The sequence below is a fragment of the Coenobita brevimanus genome, chromosome 63, assembly GCF_032717465.1.
Source record: "Coenobita brevimanus isolate Jiangsu-jjx chromosome 63, ASM3271746v2, whole genome shotgun sequence".
In the NCBI taxonomy this organism is placed as follows: domain Eukaryota; kingdom Metazoa; phylum Arthropoda; class Malacostraca; order Decapoda; family Coenobitidae; genus Coenobita; species Coenobita brevimanus.
In genome coordinates this window covers 21,950,983-21,973,345 of record NC_137016.1, presented here as the reverse complement: position 1 = coordinate 21,973,345, position 22,363 = coordinate 21,950,983, and the positions used below count along the sequence as shown (strand labels likewise).

Here is a 22,363-nt window from a genome sequence, read left to right as displayed (position 1 = left end):
ATAATAATAAGTAGCTGGCGTAGTATGTTCTGGGTGAAAAGCATGACTGAATGTAGCGCTGTTGGAAAAAGTAAATGTTGAATCTATAAGGTGTAGATCAGAGAACGATACAAGAAGCTTCGAATATGAAGGTATTTTATATAAGGGGAGAAGCCTGAGCAGACGGTGGTCAACAATATGAGAGGCAGAAGTGACTGAAGACCTCACACGTACAAAAGATAACAAACAAGAGAAGCAGACTTAACCCTGACTAAAGGCCGACTACATAGCGGAGACAGTCTCGAGATCAGTGTGTCTGCTGGTGCCATCTGGTGAATATGATGAGTAGATGCTCCTGGTGACTACCCGGTTGAGCAGGATGCGGGGAGGGGGGCGGGTTGCGGCTGGACAGCAGCAGCAGCAGCTACAGCAGCAGCAGCAGCTACAGCAGCGGCGGGGGGAAGAGGAGCGGCACGATGGACCCAGCATACGCTTCATGGACCGACGGAAGTTCTTGGACGTGAAGCAGTACGAGTAGATGATGGGGTTGAGGCAGCAATGTAGGAACGGTAGCAGGCTGAACACGATGTTGAAATTGTACACAGTCTGTCAAGGGGATGTTCACAGGATCAAATGTACAGAAAGAATGAAAACAGATGTCTCTGGACAAAGGCTTCAAGGCCTATCATCAAGGCCCAGTAGTCCTCCTACACACCTCCACGTGTGACCACTTCGGCGCTAACACCCTCCGTCATACTGAATACATGATAGGGCTGTCTCATACAGGTCTGGTGTACTGATATTTGCAGTGGTATTTTTATATGTTGGCGGGTCTTCTGGTAGACAAGTAAAGTCTGCTTTTATGAAATTTAAATCCTTAAACTGTTCCTTCCCCCAGCCGGGATTCGAACTTTGGTCCATTGTGACCGCTGGCCGCCTCTCTACCAATTCAGCCTCCGCCTTCCCCAAAAGAGGAATACCACAAAATACTTTTGTACATTAAAACAAGAAAATCATAAACTATGTGGTAACGTGGTAAAGATATTAAAAACTGACCTCAGTAAATTGTCGGAGGCCGAGGTTAATGCAGATGCTCATGACGATAGTTGGTCCCCAGCACAGGAAGAACAGCACCACCACCACTATCAGCATCTTGATTACTTGACAATGTAAATACAAACTAGCATATAAACAGTTGGTCCCCAGCACAGGAGAAACAGCACCACCACCACTGTCAGCATCTTGATTACCTGACAATGTAAATACAAACTAGCATATAAACAGTTGGTCCCCAGCACAGGAGAAACAGCACCACCACCACTGTCAGCATCTTGATTACCTGACAATGTAAATATAGACCAGCATATAAATTGTTGGTGCCCAACACAGGGGGAAAAAACTACCCCAAATCAGCAACTCGACTGCCTGAACAATAATGATTCTCTACACAAAGCCCAGTGACAATGACCATATATCACAGCATACAAAAAGAACAAGCACAACATGTCTTTTTATCCAGTTCTGAATATAGGTTTGGTGGCCGTTTCTTGAAATCCAGCAGTCCTCCTACAGGCTATATACTTTCACATTATCTTTAATGTGTTCATTTTAGGGCACTGGCTTAAGAGCCCTGTCCCTAAGTCCTCGAAGTCCTCCTACATGCCACAAAAATATATATGTCACCATTTCAGCACTAATACCCACAGACGATTAATATGCATCCTACAGGTATGTCATGCAGTAATGATGTACTGGAATTAACGGGTGTGTTTTTATGACATGTCAGTGGGTCTTGTGGAAGGTCAGGAAAGTATGTTTTAAAGAAATTCAGTTAAGCTGACAGTTTCCTGGCCAAACCTGGAATCAAACTAATTTCAAAGAACAGACAACCTCTCCAGCCAGTCCTCCCAGTCACTCATGCCCCCTCCCCCACTTGTTTCCTGGCCTTCTTGACATCCTCAGCCTTCTCTCTGATCTTTTGGATGGTGCTACCGCCAGTCACTCCTGCTCGCCCACCACACACCAGTCACCCATCATTCAATCTTGTTCACCGTTAATTACCCATCATTCATCCCTGTTCTCCGCTAATCACTCATCACTCATCTTTGTTCACTGCCAATCACCCATCACTCACCCCTGCTCACACACCAATCACCCATCACTCACCCCTGTTACCCATCACTCACCAGTCATCCACCCTGACCTATGCTCACCCACCAGTCACCCACTCTGACCCCTGCTCACCCATCAGTCACTCACCCTGACCTCTGCTCACCCACCAGTCACCCACCCTGAACCCTGCTCACCCACCTGCTTCCTGGCCTTCTTGATATCCTCGCCCTTCTCCCTGATCTTCTTATGGATGGTACGGCCGCCTGGGGAAGGTGTACGTGAGCTGGTGGAGTTGTAGGGCACGTAGAGGGAGGCGGAGCTGTTGTAGGCTGAGTCTCCGCCCGCACGCCCATTCCTCGCCCCGGCACGCCCACATCCCCCGCCCATCACCTCGTTGCCGCCCCTCACTCGCAGGTAGTGGCTCTCTGTGTACAGCTCCCCCTCGCTGCTGCTGAGTGTGTGAGAGGGTGTGTGTGAGGGTGTGTGGCTCTGTGTGCATGGCTCCCCCTCGCTGCTGCTGAGTGTGTGAGAGGGTGTGTGTGAGGGTGTGTGGCTCTGTGTGCACGGCTCCCCCTCGCTGCTGCTGAGTGTGTGAGAGAGTGTGTATGAGGGTGTGTGGCTCTGTGTGCATGGTTCCAACTCGCTGCTGCTAAGTGTGTGAGAGGGTGTGTGTGAGGGTGTTTGGCTCTGTGTGCATGGTTCCAACTCGCTGCTGCTAAGTGTGTGAGAGGGTGTGTGTGAGGGTGTGTGGCTCTGTGTGCATGGTTCCAACTCGCTGCTGCTAAGTGTGTGAGAGGGTGTGTGTGAGGGTGTGTGGCTCTGTGTGCATGGTTCCAACTCGCTGCTGCTAAGTGTGTGAGAGGGTGTGTGTGAGGGTGTGTGGCTCTGTGTCACTTCTCCTCACTACCGTTGAATGTGGGGTATAAGGATAGTGTGTGTGTATGTGTGTGTGTGTGTGTGTGTGTGTCTGTGTGTGTGTGTGTGTGTGTGTAAGAGAGAGAGAGAGAGAGAGAGAGAGAGAGAGAGAGAGAGCATGTGCGTGTGGAGGTGTAAGTATGGGGAATGTGTACTTATGTGTGGGAGTTTAGGGTGTGTGATGTGAATATGATGGTGAGGATAAGTAAAGTGTGAGTGAGGAGAATGGGTGGGTGGATGCGTGCCACAAGTAATAGATGTTAGTGTGAAGTGAATGAGAGTAGACACCAGATGACAGAACAATAACACTGTATGAAGTGCTCTAAATAATAAGTATTTTGAACTGGGCCATTTTGTAATTTATAACCTACATCATAAAAGAGGAGACAAAATTAATACATAACAATTGACCTACGCACCACACCACACCTAAATATTTACTAAAAGGGAATCCCAAGTTACGTCAAAACACAACAGTTCATCCATTATGTAATCTTGTATTGTCCCACAAGAAGCATAAGGGCCCGGGGCTGGACTATACTAAGACCTGACGCTTAAGGCATTATTAAAGCAATACACCCCCGCCAAACCTTGCATGTAAATCCTAACCGGCCATATCTGGCTGAAGTGTCTAACCGACTGGACAATCAGTTATTTATCTGGTCATATGATTACCACTCAGCGTAGCGAATGGTTTCCCGGAATACAGGAAACCACTTGGCTGCAACGTCACCAGAAGGTAACTCTGAATTTAGTGAGTGGATGGTGAACGCCTTTACCCAACACAAAAAAATAAAAGCTAAATACACTCAGTAACTACTGGCCTGTTTGTTGGTACTGGCTGTGGCATGACACTTATGGACCTTAATCCTGTTTACTAAGATTGCGTCATTTTGTCGTATAATTTTGCCACCTCATGATTTTTTTTTTATTTAACTTGGGATCTCCAACAGCTAAGGGGCAAATGAAAGCCATAACTTACGCCTCCAGTGTGATAAGTCTGTTGCAAACTGAACAAAATCGTTTGGTGGTAGCACGAACAAACGATATATAACGCTCTTTGGCTCAAGGAACTGGTGTCTGAAAGTGAGAGAGTAAAAGGGAGGAAAGTGGAGAGGAAGCGTGGGAGGCATCGGTGCTGATCCTATTACCTCCAATAATACTCACCTCTACATATACCCTCACCAAGCATTGCCTCCCCACCAATCACAATCTTTCGTGTGCCAAATAATACCCATCTCTCCATACATCCACACCAAGCACAACCTTACCTCCATGTTAACCTCTTACCTTTAGTAACACCACCTCTACACACACCCACACCAACCTTAGCCTTCTCTTCAACCTACAGCTCTCACACTCACCGTTCTTTCTCCTATTGGACTTTACATCGAGGTTTCCATTTTTATTTTTTTCTGTGAGTCGAGAGCTAAGGCCTTCAAGATAACAGTAACATAACTTAAACATGATTCTTACATTTAATGCTCGCAGAGTAGATGTGAGTAATACAAATCTAATAAAAATATCACATACTCAAGCCCAGAATTAAGATAATATAACATAAAGAAAATAACAAGTTCACATAATAAAAGAAAAGAAATATAAAATTATAGAAAGGGAACGTTCAGGCTCACAAAATATATTCGGCTGTGTGTTACTTGCCTTAATCAAAGAGGATGGACGTGGGGACAATGAAAGACAAGCGAGGGTGGAGTGGGAAAGAATTTCTCTTGATTAAAAGTCACGGGAATGGTGACTCTCTCTCTCTCTCTCTCTCTCTCTCTCTCTCTCTCTCTCTCTCTCTCTCTCCAATAAATAAAAAAAATAGACAGTTAGAGAGATATATGTAGATACCTATGTAGAAAAACAGATATGTAATTAATATGTATATATAATTTTTACACTTATCTATCACCTCACTTCACTTACACCCTTCTAACTCCTAAGGTACACAACACCTTTCCTCATATACCTTGGCCTACATCTTACCACAGTACACATTACCTGCCCTCATATCACTTCCCCTACATCTTACCCTAGTACACATCACCCTTCCTCACATACCTTGACCTACATATTACCCACAATGCACATCACCCTCCCTCATATACCTTGCCTTACATTTAAGCCATAGTACACATCACCCTCCCTCATATACCTTGCCCTACATCTTAGCCATAGTACACATCACCCTTCCTCACATACCTTGACCTACATGTTACCCACAATACACATCACCCTCCCTCATATACCTTGCTTTACATCTTAGCCATAGTACACATCACCCTCTCTCATATACCTTGCCTGACATCTTACCCATAGTACACGTCACCCTCCCTCATATACCCTGGCCTACATCTTACCCCCTGGTGGCGTTGGTCAGGGCCTTGATGTTCTTGGTGGACCTCCAGAGTTCCCTGATGACCGCAGTGTAGAAGAGGATCATGAGGAAAGCGAGGATGACGAAGAGGACGAGTAGCTGGTAGGTGAGGAAGGTGAGGGAGTCCATGGGCAAGCAGTAGTAGGCGCTGATCACCACAGACGCCTCCTGGTTCGTGTACGTCACTGTCCCCATTTTCTGAACGATGGAATCACGAATTGGTATAGAGGGCAAGAACAGGGCAGGTCGTAGGAAAACTGGTAAGAAGGAGGAGGGATAAGGTGATGAGTAAGAGGGAATGGTACTGTACGGCGAGAGGGATGACGAGGCGGAAAAGGAGACCAGGATGAAAAGAATACTTTGAGAGGGAGGCTAAGAGCAAAGGAGGGTTTGGCGGGTTTGAGGGAGTTAAGACCTTAGGACGCAGCCTTGTTACTCTACCGCATTTGTCCCATGATGACGATGATGATGATGATGATAATGATTTCACGTTCCTTCCCAGCTACCAGTGGAAAATATGGTGATGATGATGATGATGATGATGATGATCAGTTCAAGGACCTTTCCATCTACTAATGGAAAATGTGATGATGATGATGATGATAATTCTGTCGGCCAACGTGTTTTTTTCTTCTTTCGTTTCCATCTTCCAGCCTGAACTGTAACTGTACAGTATCTGGCCCTCTGGCGGTGGGAAAGGTGTGGTGTTGGAGTCTCACGCATCAGTTATAATGGTTGGCGTGACTCAGTCCCAGCACTAATAGAACGAACTTGTTTGTTTGTGTGTGTGTGTGTGTGTGTTGAGGTTGCGTGTGCTTGTCTCTCTCGTGCCTCACCCAGACTGCATATTAAGAGGAAACGTGGTTAAATTTGTAAAGCTATGGAGTATAACATTTTAGCTGGTATTCTCCATCCTACACGACCTGCCTTCATTCATACCACATCCAGCTCAGACCTGACGTGCTCTGCTCTGCCCAACACTCTCCTGCCCTCCCATGGCTCACCTCCCCTGCCTCACTTTACCTTGTCTTGATTTCAGGCTTTGACTAACACTACCCTTCTCTTTCCAACAATTTCCTTGATTCTCCCGCCCTCTTCTTTCCTACTGTGCTATGCTTTGGTCTAAACTACTTTTCTCTTCCTTGACCTCCTCATAAATTCCCTTATATACTCTCCCAGGGACTCTAATGATCTTTTTTCTGTCTTTCCTAATGTACCCTATTAACAGACTCAAAATGATGAATATTGTTGTTGTTGCTTTCCTTTGTACGCCTTTGCTCTCCTACCGAAGTTTGAGCTTGGTAACTCTTCCCATGCTTACGATATTCTCCGTCAATAGTATGATGTCAGTGTTTCTTCTATTCTTACCATCGCTACACGATTTTACTCAGCTTACAAGAGACATTTTGAAGTGGAAAGGGTCCTCCCAATTTTAATTATAATCGACTGTAGGTAGCAAGCATGAATCCTCCAAAGACGTCATTTTTAGAGAAAATGTTGTGACAGCCTAGACCACACTGCCATCCCACAGCCTGCTATGCATTACCTTGTCTTGCCCATCCCTAACTTATTCCGCCCTGTCCAAACCCACCTTTCATTTCCCAGTTTTCCCTCCCTAGGTAAACCTTAACATGGTCTACACTACACTACCCTGCCCTGCCCTGCCTTGTCCTGCCCTGACTCACCTGCACAATGTCGGCCTCTGTGCTAATCCTGGTTATTCTTGTTTATGGCTGGTTCAGGCATCTATTCTGGGTACATATTTGTGTGGGGAGGATGGGCAAAAGGGAGGAGAGGAAGAGAAAGAGCCGGGGAACATGACGATGGAGGAAGAAGGAAGCAAACAAGAGGATGATATGGAGAGAGCACGGCCAAAAATAAAAAAGGAAAAAAAAAAAACAGAAGGCCCAGGAGGACGATGGAGAAGAAGAGGAAAACCAAGGAAAAAATAATGGACAAGGAAGAGGATGAGGAACGGACACAAACTGGGGACGAGAAGGAACAGCATGAGGCAGAGCAAATAAATGATAAAGAGAAACAAGGAAGATCAAACATAAAAACAAGAGAGAAGACATAAGAACTAAAAAGGAAGAAGAAATGAATCCAGAAAACGCGAACGGCAACAAATGAACCTTAAATATTCGAAGGTAAAGAAGCAAATGGTCAAAGCTGGAAAAACCAAGAGCAAACGAGGAAAAGTAAGACAGGAGTGAAAGGGAAGAAGCTGAGAGAGAGAGAGAGAGAGAGAGAGAGAGAGAGAGAGAGAGAGAGAGAGAGAGAGAGAGAGAGAGAGAGAGAGAGAGAGACAGACAGACAGACAGAGACAGACAGACAGACAAACAAACAGACAGAGATGAGCATTAATCATTATAAAAAAAGAGAAAAATAAGGGTAAGGAAGGTAATGCCCAATCAACAAACCAGAGAAATTAAAAGAAAATAATAAGTAATACTACAAAGCCTTCCCGCACCACCATTATCATATTGCCTCCCTTACCACACATATCCTTCCTTCCTGCACACACTACTCTCCACACATGGCTGTGTGTGTGTGTGTGTGTGTGTGTGTGTGTGTGTGTGTGTGTGTGTGTGTGTGTGTGTGTGTGTGTGTGTGTGTGTTCCATTCAAGCAAGAGGAACAGGAAGAAAGTTAAGCTCCTCTGAGAGATGCTGTATTTGGTATTCCCAGCCTTCATCGTCCTCGCCTCCTCCCTCAACACACCAGCCACTTTCTCTTTCCCTCTTTTTCCTGTCACTTCTCACTCTCCTGGCAAACTATGAGACACTGAGATGGATGTGAAAAAGAGTGGGATGACTGGTTTCAGAAAGTACGTTATCATCATTATCATCATCATCATCATCAAATTCTGTCAACACAAGTCTAAATGGGGCATGTGGAATCCAGAAACATAAAGAAAAATTCAAACGCAGAACTATCAGCACAGTACTCGTGAGTATTTGATTCACTCCTGTTCACTAATCATACGAACCTTTAATTTCATCAACAATGCACATACTCGCCAGAAAATTCTCGAAGGCCTGGACACGACAGATGTGGAATGGACAGAATGGAGCTTATCATTTCGGAGTGGTTAGTGTGCCTGAACGAGTGACCTGAATGTAAGCCAGTGCACTTGCATATATGGCCGAAAAACTGATGCGTTAACAGAGACTAATGTGTTACAGTACATCGATGAGTTGTGTTCCGAGTCTTGTTCATTTTACGAAACAGTAAAGTGGTGATGGCACTCGGGAAATTTTTGGTGAGAGTGTACGTGGTGGTTGAATGGATACCAGTCAACTGATTTAAAAGCCGTGCTGGTACGGAAGGGAGTAACCCTGTTAGAACGAGAGGCTTCCATGAAGTATAATCATCTGATGGTATATAAAGTTAAACAGAAACTAATATCTTAGTAAAGCTTGAATAGATATTACTGTTTACTCTTTTATTAACGTGAATTAATTCGGTCTCTTCTTTCATTCTTCCAAACATTTTTCTACATGTTGCAGTTCCTTTATTTCTTCACCAATTCGCTCCAGACTTGGCATAATTATTCCTTAGGCAAATACCCCAAGACATTTTATTTAAATTTATGCCTTTTAGAGAGATTTTTGTGGTCAAATGTGAAACCAAACACAAAACTTTGGTTATCCTGTTTTTATATGTTCATTTATCATCCTGGCACAATGCAAAGACATGTACTAGAGTTGTGTGGACAAAATCCTGTATGCTCTTGGGAATGGTGGCACTTTCGTATTTGGGGAATTCTTCCTAAGGTTGAATAAAACAACCTGATGACGGATTGCGCGGAATATATATATATATATATATATATATATATATATATATATATATATATATATATATATATATATATATATATATATATATATATATATATATTGTTACGGAACAGAGAAAGATAATGTACACTTTAAGTGAGAATACTAAAAATCACTACCGTCCCGTAAAGTTCCAGGTTCAAAACAAAGAGTTAGGTAAAATTACAAGTTAAACTTTAATGCTCAAACTAACAACAAAACATTCAGGACTCATAAGGATAATGTAATGGCAAAAAACAGGTTAAATATATGGTTAACTGCAATAGCCTCTATTAACACGAAATTAGCAAGAGTAACTTTACCTAAGTCAGCCCTGAAAAAATGAAAATACACTGGGTAATGCTCAGTTAATGCAAGATAAATTATTACAGATACAAACTGTTATGAACAATGGCTAACAATAAGAACCCCACATGAATTACAAAAACCTCACTAGGCCTACAAATTAACAACTTATGCTATACAGTACAAGAACAAAATGCAATAACACTTATACTCAAATTATACAGCTGCTAGATGGTTGGAGACTTCCTGAGCACTCACAATAATAACTGTACAGGGGAGGACAGAGATGTGAACAAAATGAGGAGTAGATCTAAGTGGCAATAATGCAGAGACTGAGCTCATTATATAGGGGCCGGCAGAGCTTGATACAACTTGTAAGAAGGACGCGCAAATGAAGCCATGGGGACAAAGAGTTGACAATCCCGCTCTGAACAACAGAAAGAACGACTTACTCTACTATAACGGTAGAAGGGGGGAGTGAGGTAGAGCACGCTCGTGATCAAACAGGCAGCACACTGTACGTTAGAATTACACAAAGGATGATGAAATCATAAGCTATGTAACACCTCCCCACAAAGAAAAAAGAAATCTACAAAGGAAATTTCTTATTACTCTAAAATAATCTGTCTAAAGTCAAGATAAGCAATCTGCAATAACATTTTCTTTCCCCTTGACATGTTGTATGTCTAATGAATACTCCTGAAGAAATAGACTCCATCTTGTCAATCTCTGATTTTTATCTTTAAACTTACTAAGGAATTTCAGTGGGTTATGATCGGTATAAATGACTATGGGGTCAAAACCAGAACACAAATAAAATGAAAAATGCTGTAAACCCAAAATCAAGGCCAAAAGCTCTTTCTCAATAGTTGAGTAGTTCTCTTGAGGTGGAGTGAACTTCTTACTGTAATAAGATACAGGGTGTTCAATACCCTGATCATACTCTTGCAGCAAAACAGCCCCAGCTCCTGTATCACTTGCATCAACAGCCATCTTAAAAGGCTTAGCAAAATTTGGAGTAGTAAGCACTGGCTGACTTAATAGGATAGCTTTAAGTTTGTTGAAAGAGGATTCACAGTTATCGGTCCAGACAAATTTAACTCCCTTTTTCAGTAGGTCTGTAAGTGGTGATACAAGAATTGAAAAGTTAAGAACAAATCTCCTGTAATAACCTACCATTCCCAAAAATCTTTGTAGCTCTTTCCTGCTTTTAGGTCTGGGAAGATCACTTATAACCTGAACCTTAGCTCCTTGTGGTGCAACATGTCCATCACCAATTACATACCCAAGGTACTGAACTTTAGCTTGACCAAACTCACACTTTGATAAATTATCTACAAGATTAGCATGAACCAAATGCTCAAGAAATTTACTGACATGGCATAGGTGATCTTTCCAGTTGTCACTGAAGATTAATACATCATCAATATAAACAACACACCCTGCCAAACCCTCTGTTACAACATTCATGAGCTTCTGAAATGTGGCTGGTGCATTCTTCATACCATACGGCATTACAGAACATGCAAAAGTCTTTCCTAGTGTTACAAAACATGAGCTCTCCCTAGCACGTTCAGTCATAGGTACTTGCCAGTATCCCTTTAACAAATCAAACTTACTTATGTACCTAGCCTTTCCGATCTTGTCTATGCAATCTTCCACACGAGGGAGAGGGTAAGTGTCTGTTTTGGTTATCTGATTAACACGTCTGTAGTCGATGCAAAGCCGCTGTGACCCACCTGGCTTAGGGACTAGAGTGACAGGAGAACTCCACTCGCTCTGACAGGGCTCAATCATCTTGTGGTCCAACAGTTAGCCAAGCTCCTTCTGGATGAGAGGAACTTTCACTGGGTTCACACGGTAAGGAGGCAGTTTAATTGGCTTTGCGTCTCCAACATCGACATCATGCATCAACACAGTAGTTCTTCCTGGAGTGGCACGGAACACTTGCGGGTACTCCTGCAGTAATGCCGAAAACTCCTGCCTTTCCTCGGGAGGTAGATGAGAAAGCTTAGTCTGGAGATCATTCATGATATCAGGATTCTTCCCCAAACTATCACTCAGGCTCATACTGCATGGGAGAGCTTCACTTGCCGACTCGGGTGGAACAGCTACAGTGCAGACTGGATTATTTTCGTCCCGCCTATGATATAACTTTAGCATGTTGATGTGACATAGTTGCTTGTTCTTTCTACGATCTGGTGTGGCGATGACATAGTTGACATCACTGAGTTTCTTCTCCACGAAATAAGGACCACTAAACTTGGCTTGAAGAGGCTGCCCATGCACCGGTAGCAGAATCAAAACTTGATCTCCTGGCTGAAAGTGACGTAACCTGGACTTCTTATCATACCAAGTCTTCATCTTCTCCTGAGCAGCTCCTAAATTCTCTCTCGCCAGCTGTAAAGCAGTGGACAGCCGTTCTTTGAACTTCATCACATACTCCAGCAGGTTGACGTCATCTTCCTCCGACAGCCAGCATTCCTTGAGTAGCTTAAGGGGTCCTCTTACTTCATGGCCAAACAGTAGTTCAAAAGGTGAGAAGCCCAGTGATTCATTTGGAGATTCTCTTGCGGCAAATACAACAAATGGAAGACCTTTATCCCAGTCTTTCTGATGTTCCAAACAGTATTTCTTGAGCATCGATTTGAGTGTTTGATGATATCTCTCCAACGCTCCTTGGGTCTGGGGATGGTAAGCTGAAGACGTGATCTGGGTGATGCCCAACTCTTTCAGAGACTGCTTGAAAACATTTGACATGAAATTACTTCCTCGGTCTGACTGTACCTCCTTGGGCAGACCAAACTTGGTGAAGAACCCTAGCATTTCCTTAACCACGTTCTTTGCTGAGATATTTCTAAGTGGAATGGATTCAGGATAACGAGTAGCCATATCAATCAGCGTCAACACATAAGAAAATCCTAAAGAAGTCTTAGGAAGAGGGCCCACAATATCCACCAACACACGGGTGAATGGCGCCTCAAAAGGAGGAATGGGAACTAGAGGTGCAACCTTTTCGGTCTGATTACACTTCCCCACAACTTGACAGGTGTGACAAGACTTATAATACCAGGAAACATCCCTGAAGAGACCTGGCCAGTAGAAGTGTTTCAAAATGCGTGCCACAGTCTTCCTCACTCCAAGGTGTCCTGCCAAACTGGAATCATGAGCCACTCTAATGATATCCTGCCTACAAACACGAGGGATGACAACTTGATGTACAACCTCCCATTCACAGTCGGCTGATGCTGTTGGGGGTCTCCACTTCCTCATAAGTACTCCTGACTTTACATAATAACAAGTAGAAGCACCGGCTGACTCTTCTTCACTGTAAGCAGAGTTACCTAGACCTTTCAACTCAGGGTCAGCAACCTGCAACTCAACCAACTCTTGACGAGACAAATTATCAACACTACGGGGTACTGCCTCATCTGGTGAGTGGTCCAAATTAGCAAGAAAAGTGTCAGCTAGGATAACATCATCATCATCATTATCCTCTAAATCACCAGTAACTTTAGACTTAGCCCTAGTGACAGCACATGCAGGGAACACATCAGGGACATCACAATCCCGGGTCGCAGCCACTGGTTCACTAGACAATTGAGGAGCTGGACACACTTGACTTCCACCAATATCATTTCCTAGTAAGAAAGTTACACCTGACATTGGGAGTGTCTCAACCAACCCAACCATAACGGAACCATTAACAAAACCAGACTCTAAATTCACTCTGCACAGAGGGACAGAGAAGTAATTATTCCCTACACCTTGTAAGATTACAGTTTCATCAGAGGAATTAACATTAGAGCCTAGAACACTGGTCAACATAAGGAATTGGCAAGCACCTGTATCACGATATATTTTAACTGATTTCCTGTCATTGCTGTCCAGAGGACTGACAAAACCATCAGACAGGAAATTAGCACATGAACTCTTGAGAGTGTCACCCACGTTACTGCTCAAAAGAGGAGCTCCATCATGAGAATTTAAGTTACCCCTCAAAGCAGGTTCAGTTAACTCAGTTAAAGAATTCTGGGAACTCTCAAGAGTGGACACTAGACCAATTGACTGAATATTTAAAGACTCCTTTTTGTTCACATCACGCTGTCTCCTGAAACATTTCTCCGTAGTATGACCAAGCTTACTACAATAAGTACATTTACTTTTCTGAAATCTAGAGGTGGAGCTGGTATTTACTTCCTGAGAAACATCATCTTTATTCTCTTTCCTGTTACCTGTACTCTGAGTAGAGGCAACGTACTTACTCTCAGCTTTCCCTTTTTCTTTAGAATATCTCTTGTGAGTGAGAACATATTCATCAGCTAAAACTGCAGGATCAGACAAATTATCTTTTCTTCTCTCATCAAGATATAGGCTTACATCTTTATAAATGCACCTCTTGAAGTCCTCCAGCAAAATCATCTGCTTAAATTTACCAAAATCAGAATCCACATTCTTAGAATTTAACCACTGCTCTAACAGATCTTCTTTGATTTTTGCATACTTAACATGGGATTGCTTATCTTGCTTGTAAGATGTCCTAAATTTTACTCTATAGGCTTCAGGAACAAGCTCATAGGCCTTAAGAATCAAGCTCTTAACTACATCATAATTATCAGATTGATCCTGAGGCAAAGATGCATAAGTTACTTGAGCTTTACCGGTGAGAACAGTTTGAAGGAGTACTGGCCAATACTTTTTGGGCAATTAAAACCTGTAGCTACCCTCTCAAACAACTGAAAATACTTTGTTAAATCAGATTCATTAAAAGGAGGAACAAGTTTAAGATTTTTAGCCACATCAAAATCATCAGAGCTAGATGATCCAGTTCCACCTTGTTTCATGCGATACTCATGGTCTGCCTGAATCCTAGCAATTTCAACATGTGCCTCAGCCTCCTTAGAACGGGCCTGAAATTCATCCTCCTTAGCAAGAGACTCCGCCTCTTTAGCCTGAGCCTCCTGCAGGGCTAGCTGTAACTTAGCTAATTCAATCTGCGTTTGCTCATTTGGAGGAGTTACATTAAACAAGCTTTCATTAATCATGTCAACAATTTGATCTTTAGAATGATGAGGGCGAACAGCAATTCCCAAATGTTGAGCAACAAGCTTAAGTTCATTCTTTGTTCTGTTTTCTACATCACACACTGTTTGCACATTTGACAAAAAATCTTTGGCTTCATCAAGTGTAGTAATAGTAGACATCATGAATAAGTAACAGTCACAAAATATCAAGCAATATCCTTATGATAATATCCTGAATATCCTGGTGAGGTCGCCAAATTTATGTTACGGAACAGAGAAAGATAATGTACACTTTAAGTGAGAATACTAAAAATCACTACTGTCCCGTAAAGTTCCAGGTTCAAAACAAAGAGTTAGGTAATATTACAAGTTAAAGTTTAATGCTCAAACTAACAACAAAACATTCAGGACTCATAAGGATAATGTAATGGCAAAAAACAGGTTAAATATATGGTTAACTGCAATAGACTCTATTAACACGAAATTAGCAAGAGTAAATTTATATAAGTCAGCCCTGATAAAATGAAAATACACTGGGTAATGCTCAGTTAATGCAAGATAAATTATTACAGATACAAACTATTATGAACAATGGCTAACAATAAGAACCCCACATGAAAAACAAAAACCTCACTAGGCCTACAAATTAACAACTTATGCTATACAGTACAAGAACAAAATGCAATAACACTTATACTCTAATTATACAGCTGCTAGATGGTTGGAGACTTCCTGAGCACTCACAATAATAACTGTACAGCGGAGGACAGAGATGTGAACAAAATGAGGAGTAGATCTAAGTGGCAATAATGCAGAGACTGAGCTCATTATATAGGGGCCGGCAGAGCTTGATACAACTTGTAAGAAGGACGTGCAAATGAAGCCATGGGGACAAAGAGTTGACAATCCCGCTCTGAACAACAGAAAGAACGACTTACTCTACTATAACGGTAGAAGGGGGTAGTGAGGCAGAACACGCTCATGATCAAACAGGCAGCACACTGTACGTTAGAATTACACAAAGGATGATGAAATCATAGGCTATATATATATATATATATATATATATATATATATATATATATATATATATATATATATATATATATATATATATATATATATATAATGAGTAAAGCTTCATTTTACTGCAACACAATTTCGATCATATTTTGTTACAGCCTTTGATGCTGTGTAGGAGACAACTTCCTTAAATCTCGTTCACCACTGTGACCAGCGACACGAAAATGATAATTTGTGACTGCTTCTTAAAGCTTACGACTCAGGCACAAGCGACTACGCTCCTATGCACCACCACCATCAACGTCAACCACACATTAAAATCCCAAAGTAGTTACATATTTTTACCCATGACCTCGAAAACAACAGCACCCTCATCTGACCACCGCTGGGGGGCCACGACTTTCAAAACCCCAACCCCAACCTGTTTTCATATTTTCAATACTGGCCTTACAGACAACACCTACACTTGACCACGCACAAAACTCTGATCTAGCCTGAAAATATTTCATGCTGTGTCCTCATGACAGTACATATATTATTATCTCCTTCATTTAACCACCACCACAACCTCCAACACCATCATCACCACCACACTCATCACCATCACCACCCACAAAAGCCCAGTTTGATTTCATAATATTTTCAACATGTCGAGGACAACTTCTCTTTTATCTGACACTCACAAAACCCTTATCAACAATTGCAATATTATTTTCAACCTTGGCCTCGAAGACAACATTTCCCCATGACCACCGCCAAGAGAGGCCGTCGAAAACTTGAAATTCTTCAGAGTTTTCATAATATTTACAAAAACTGATGCCAAGACAACAGCGCCATCTTATCCCGCCCGCCACCAGAGGGCCACAAACACCATAATTTCCCACCGCAGTTTTCATAATATTTGTGCCAAGGTCTGAAGAGGAAATGTGCCGGGATCAAAATGAAGGGAGATTATTTAGTATGTAAGACGGGTCGGAGCTCAGGCTGAGCGTGGACACTGGCTAATGGAAAATAAATGGCAGTGGGTTGGAAGAAATTATAGTTTGAAGTGAGCTAGGGGAGGGGAAGAGGAACATAAAGGAGTGGGAATGAAGGGGAAGGAATGAAGAAAGGGGTAGGGGAAGGAAAGAAGACATGGTAGTGGAAGAAAGAAAGGAGTATTAGAAGAAATAAAGAAATGGAAGGGGGGAGGGAAGGAAGGTAGAGAAAACAAGAAGGAAAGGGGGAAAGGACTGAAAAATTTGTAGGCCCTGCAATTCCCTGGGGCTTGGCTGTGGGTGTTGTAAATGAGGAGGAAGGCAGTGTAGAGTATTACGTAACCCTTGGAGGACGATGGCTCATTCCTACGCTGGATAAAACCGTCGGAAGGTTACTAGGTTAACATTAGACCATGGTAAAACTGAGAGAGAGAGAGAGAGAGAGAGAGAGAGAGAGAGAGAGAGAGAGAGAGAAGCAAAAGAAGTGTGGAAATGTAAGGGAAAAGTTTGATGGTGAAGGAGAAGAAGGGTACAAATTGGCTCTGGGTGGCAATTATCGAGGGTGTCGACCCAGGCTGTCCGTCACCCAGGCACGGAACACCACACGCATTACACCACACTGACACGCAGCTTCTTGCCGGCATCAAATTACCGGCATCTTCCCTGCATCTTAGACATCTTCTTACAGACATCTTCATAATGGCATCTTCTTACCTGCATCTTCTTACTGGCATTTTCTTCCCTGCATCTTCATACAGGTATCTTGTTACTTCCGTGTTCTTACCGGCATCTTCTTACTGGCAGCTTACCTGCGTCTTCTTTCATTTTTTTACCAGCATCTTACCAACATCTTCTTATAGGTATCTTCTTACCGGCAGCTTCTTACAGGCACCTTCTTACAGACGTCTTCTTACGGGCATCTCGTTACAGGGATCTTTTTACCGACATTTTCTTACCCTCATCTTCTTCCAGACGTCTTCTTTCCTGCATCTTCTTACAGGCATCTTCTTTCAGACATCTTACCAGCAACTTTTTACCGGCATCATCTTACCGGCATCTTCTTGCCGGCAGCTTCTTACCGGCAGCTTCTTACCAGCATCTTCTTTCCATGACCCTCTTCTTCTTCTTCTTCCAGATCCTTTTCCCAGATCTTCTTACAACATTTTTTTTCTTTTCCTCTTCCAGCTTCTCCCATCTCTTCTTCCACCATCCTCTCCTCTATGACCCACTCGTACAATATTCTCTTTCCATTCCCACAACAATTTTCTTCTGGCACTCACTTCCAATCTCTTCAGTTCCAACCCTCTCCTCTAAAACCCCTTCAATCACCCAGTCTTATAGCAGTCTTCCTGGAACCTATCTTACACCAGTCGCCTTTATGTACTTCTTTTCAGGTTCACAGAATTCTTCCGGATTTCTTCTCACGACGCATTCCAGCATTCCCTTCTTACCCCACTTCTCCTCTCTTTCTTTCTTTCTTTCTCTCTCTCTCTCTCTCTCTCTCTCTCTTTCTCCTCATCTAGCCCTGCTGCTTCTCTCCCTTCCCCCTCCTCATCCACTCCCTCGCTCACCTCACCTTGCTATATACACACTCACATGTAGAGTAACATCTCTATTCATATCTGCAGGGAGTTTTGTCGGCCGGAACTATTTACTTTCCCAATAAACAACACTGCCATTGGTGGATGTGGAAATTTCCTCTCTTCCTGGTTCCTCACCGTGTTGTTTTTACCTACATCACAAAATACAAGTTATATGAAGACAACATTGCTTACTGTACAGATTATTATTTTCCATCACACCTCCACGTGTTCCTCTCACAAACATCCCTTCCAGGAGTTTCTCAAACAACACTTTCTTAAAGGATCCTCTCTTAGTACTGCTCCAGATCCCTCCAGCTCACAGTACCCTCTTTCAGACTCTCTCTTGCAACACTTTCTCCTCAAACAACACTAACTGCCTCTTCCAAATCTTTTACTTAAAATATACTTTTCTCTTTTAAACACGGCATCAGTTTCCAGCACTCTTTTATAAACTTCTTTCTTATACACTACTTGCTCCATGGTCGCGTTTCTTAACACCCTCTTGTAGCTTTTCCCTGCACTCTTCAACGTGTCCCTCTCACAACACTCATTTCTAGCATATTTTCTTGAGTATTTTTCCTCCTCATACCTTTCTCACAATAATACCTCTTGCATGACCCCGCCCTACAGTACAGTTTCTGGTCCGCAATTCACATGATTTTCTTGTTTGTCTTTTACACCAAATTTCACAACTGTTTTCAAGGTTATCCCTCTTCCAATCCACCATCTCTTGCAGTACAGCCTTTTAGGTTCACCTCCTACAATATTCTCTTATCCATATCAACATCGACTTTTGCATATTCTCCCAGATCGTCCCGGCCAAACCTGGTGGTTAGCTTAACCCGCCCCATCCCGACCACTTTTCCACCACTGACTCCCTCCAATCCCGACCATTTTAGGATTTTTTTTTTTTTTTTGGCTCAAACCTTCGCTTTTGGTGAGAAACATCGAAAATTCATAGAGAAATCGCTCACCTGAGGTTTAAAGTACTCGATACAGGTAGTACCTCCTTACCTTTCTGGGTTTTCTATCAGGCTGGCACCAAAGAAAACGAGTTCTATGGGAGGATAACTATTTCACACCACTCATAAACGGTATTTATTTATTTACTTGGTACGAATTTATATGTAGTACAAGAGTATATTGGTTTTCAAGCAGTAATATAGGCATTATAAGCATTGTTTCACTCACTAATACCTGACCTTTTTTTGCCACATTACCTGATCATCATTTCTAACTGTTTCTTCCTCTAATGCTATGTAAAGTTTGTCCTGCACATTGTCATTAATTGGGGAATCACTCTGGCCCTGAATTTCGTACCGTGGCATGACATGGCTATACTGGACAGGTCACTGATAACAGGTGAATTGCTGAGACAATGGCATGCAGGAGGGGGGAGGAGGTCATGCTGGGTAAGGCATTGTCCCTGCCTGGCATCTTGTAGAGGAAGGTGTCACGTGTATACGTACCAAAAATCACTCACAAAAATTGAAAATTGTGCAAATTAGGGACCAAGCAATTTTTTTGCGTTTATGTACATCGACGGGATTGGCAGTGACAAAACGTGTGGACGTTAAAGAACGTCGACGGGACGCCGCGGGTTAAGTTATAATAAATGATCGAATTTACTAACAACCAAGGGGACTCATTCCTGCCTCATTACTAAGGTACATACAATTTCATGCAACCACTACTCAGTTGTGGGACTGACTCAGTTCCATTAGGTAAAGGCAAACCAGGTCCCTTCATTGTATCCCTCTCATACTCATATATGTAAATGCTCTTCTTGGACCTTCATATAAATCCATCCCTTTCAGCGCTGTTCCCCCAGTACCTTCCAGCATTCTGTTTCTAATTTTCTTTGAGATCACATTCCAGTACCTTTATCCTGCATATTCTCTCAGGTTACATTTCTGCAAACCCATCTTTTAGATCACATTCCAGTGTCCTCTTTCTGCATATTCTTCCAGGTTACATTTTTGCAAATCCATCTTACACGCTGCTGTCCTTCACTCCCTGGTCCTCTAGTAACAATATCTTCCAATGACGTCATCAAGCCATCCGTCTCCAGGTTGCTCTTCCACCATACTGTTCCAAACTTCCCTTTCTCAACAAGCCCAGGCAAGTCCCTCTCTGCCAGAGTAATTATCCAGTTAAATTTCATTTAACACTAACATCCTCGTAAAGCAGCCCAATTTATTTCCTTTACGTCTTTCCATTACGGTACCTCTTTTATTCGTCTCGTTTTATCTTGTACTGTATATGCTTACAGGATTCCCCCTCCCCCCCTTTTTTTTTTTACTTTCAAATAGGCTATGCTCTATGTCGCCATCTTCCGGAACATCCACAACAGTGCTGTCATCACTCTCCCAGGATGACTTTTTATTTACTTCTCATTAATAACAACATCCTCACCTCTGGCTTATATGTCTCTCCAAATAACTTTATCACTCTCTGTGCCCTCTGTACTGTCTTCCAGTCTATCTGTTGCTTGCGTCTATACACTGTCCACCTTTACTTAGCCTAATACTGTCACCTTTCCAACAAGAGACTGTAACAAAAATTACTAAACTGTGCTTGCAACGGAGAGGTGCCATGGAATGGATGTGCAGCTGCCGTTTTCTTTTCTCTAGCAGCTGCTTGAAATTTGCTGCAAATGAAGAAAATCTCCGCCAAACTGTGGTGGGCAGACTACAATATAGTACACTCCTCCGGCCATACCTTCCATCCTATCCTAACTAACGCCTTTAGCAGCCTTTCATTTGTATCTTTATATTTTATCATCCATCACTATGACTCAACCGCCGTCTGTCTGGTCTCTTACAGCGCACCTTCACTTTTTTTTTTTTTTTTTTTTTACCAGGCTCTCTCTGCTTCCCAAGTAAGTTTCCCCCTTTCAGCTTCTGACTGTTCTCTAAGGGGCAATTCCACAGTAGTTTTCGTTTGTTTGCTTCCTCCCCAACCACACTTATAACTACATTTTTTCCAAAAAGTTCAGTATCCACTTTCACTACCCCTGTCAAATGGGTTAGATAATTAAGATTGCTACATAGTTTAGTCACCAAAATCATCATATAATTCAGTCATAAGTCATTTACACAGTTCAGTTTCTTTCGTTTGGGTGCTTGCAAACCACTACAAACAACTGTGGAATCGGCCCTAAAAGTCGCTTCCAGCGTCCCCATCCCCTCCAGCTCTTTCAGTTATTTTCATCTGGTCTTGCGTATTCCTTCTCACTTAATATTTTTTACTACCGTCTTCAAGTATTGATTTTATTTTTTAGCTATCGTTTAATTCTCTCAAGTTTTTCGTACCCACTTTTCCTTCTATTTCCTCCTGATCCAGGCTTCGGCAGCAAATTTTTCTCCCCCACACAAATGTTTCCGGTTAAAACCCAAGATTCTCCTCTTGGCAGGATCGTCTAACCTTTTCTCAGACCACCTGCATAATTTTCTGCCTCCTTGAAAGTTCTTTTATCGTTTTCAGATCCAGTGGTATCTCTCGCGGCTCCAACCTCCTCCAGTACTCTTCTGCTCCCTCGTCCTTCATTCTTATCCTCTGCTCCTTCAAGATGGATTTCACTGGGAAAAGAACCGTAACCCATTCACTACCATAACGTCTTAAAGGTCTACATCCTGTTTTTGCTATCTCCAGACATTTTTTTTTTTTTTAAGACGGACAAGAGCTTTAACTGTTTCTGGTACGATGTCGCCTGTTTTTATTTTATTCTGGCTTTCTCTAGGCAAGTTAATGATAAACAGACAAGACCCTAAACTCCTTCAGTTCTGGTATGCCGTTTGTATCTAATTCTTATTCTCTCCAAACAAATGAATATAATTCGGAGGGAGTTTTCTAAAAAGGAAGGATTATATATACCACCCATTACCCACTGACAACGATGAGGGCTATCCGAGGCTAAATAAAGGCTTCATGCGGAAAAACGGATAAAGCAATAAAGAAATAAAGTAATAAATATAGTAACAAAGTAATAAAGAAATAGAGTAACAAAGTAATAAAGAAATAGAGTAACAAAGTAATAAAGAAATATAGTAAAAAAGTAATAAAGAAATAAAGGAATAAAGTAATAAAGGCGTCTTTGTACTGAAAGTTAACCCTATAAATACCGAAATAAATCATAAGTAGCTTATTCTTCTGACCAGGGGATAATTAATTCAGCTTAGGAATGGTCTATCGTCACCTAGGCGTTAAAATTATTAGGAACTTAGAACTCCCTCCCTCACTCT

The 22,363-nt window shown here is 42.3% G+C and overlaps 1 pseudogene; it reads right to left on the bottom strand.

The window, feature by feature from the left end:
• Positions 1–261: 261 nt before the first annotated feature.
• Positions 262–22,363, bottom strand: part of LOC145404389 (cholecystokinin receptor type A-like) — a 72,551-nt pseudogene continuing 50,449 nt past the window's right edge.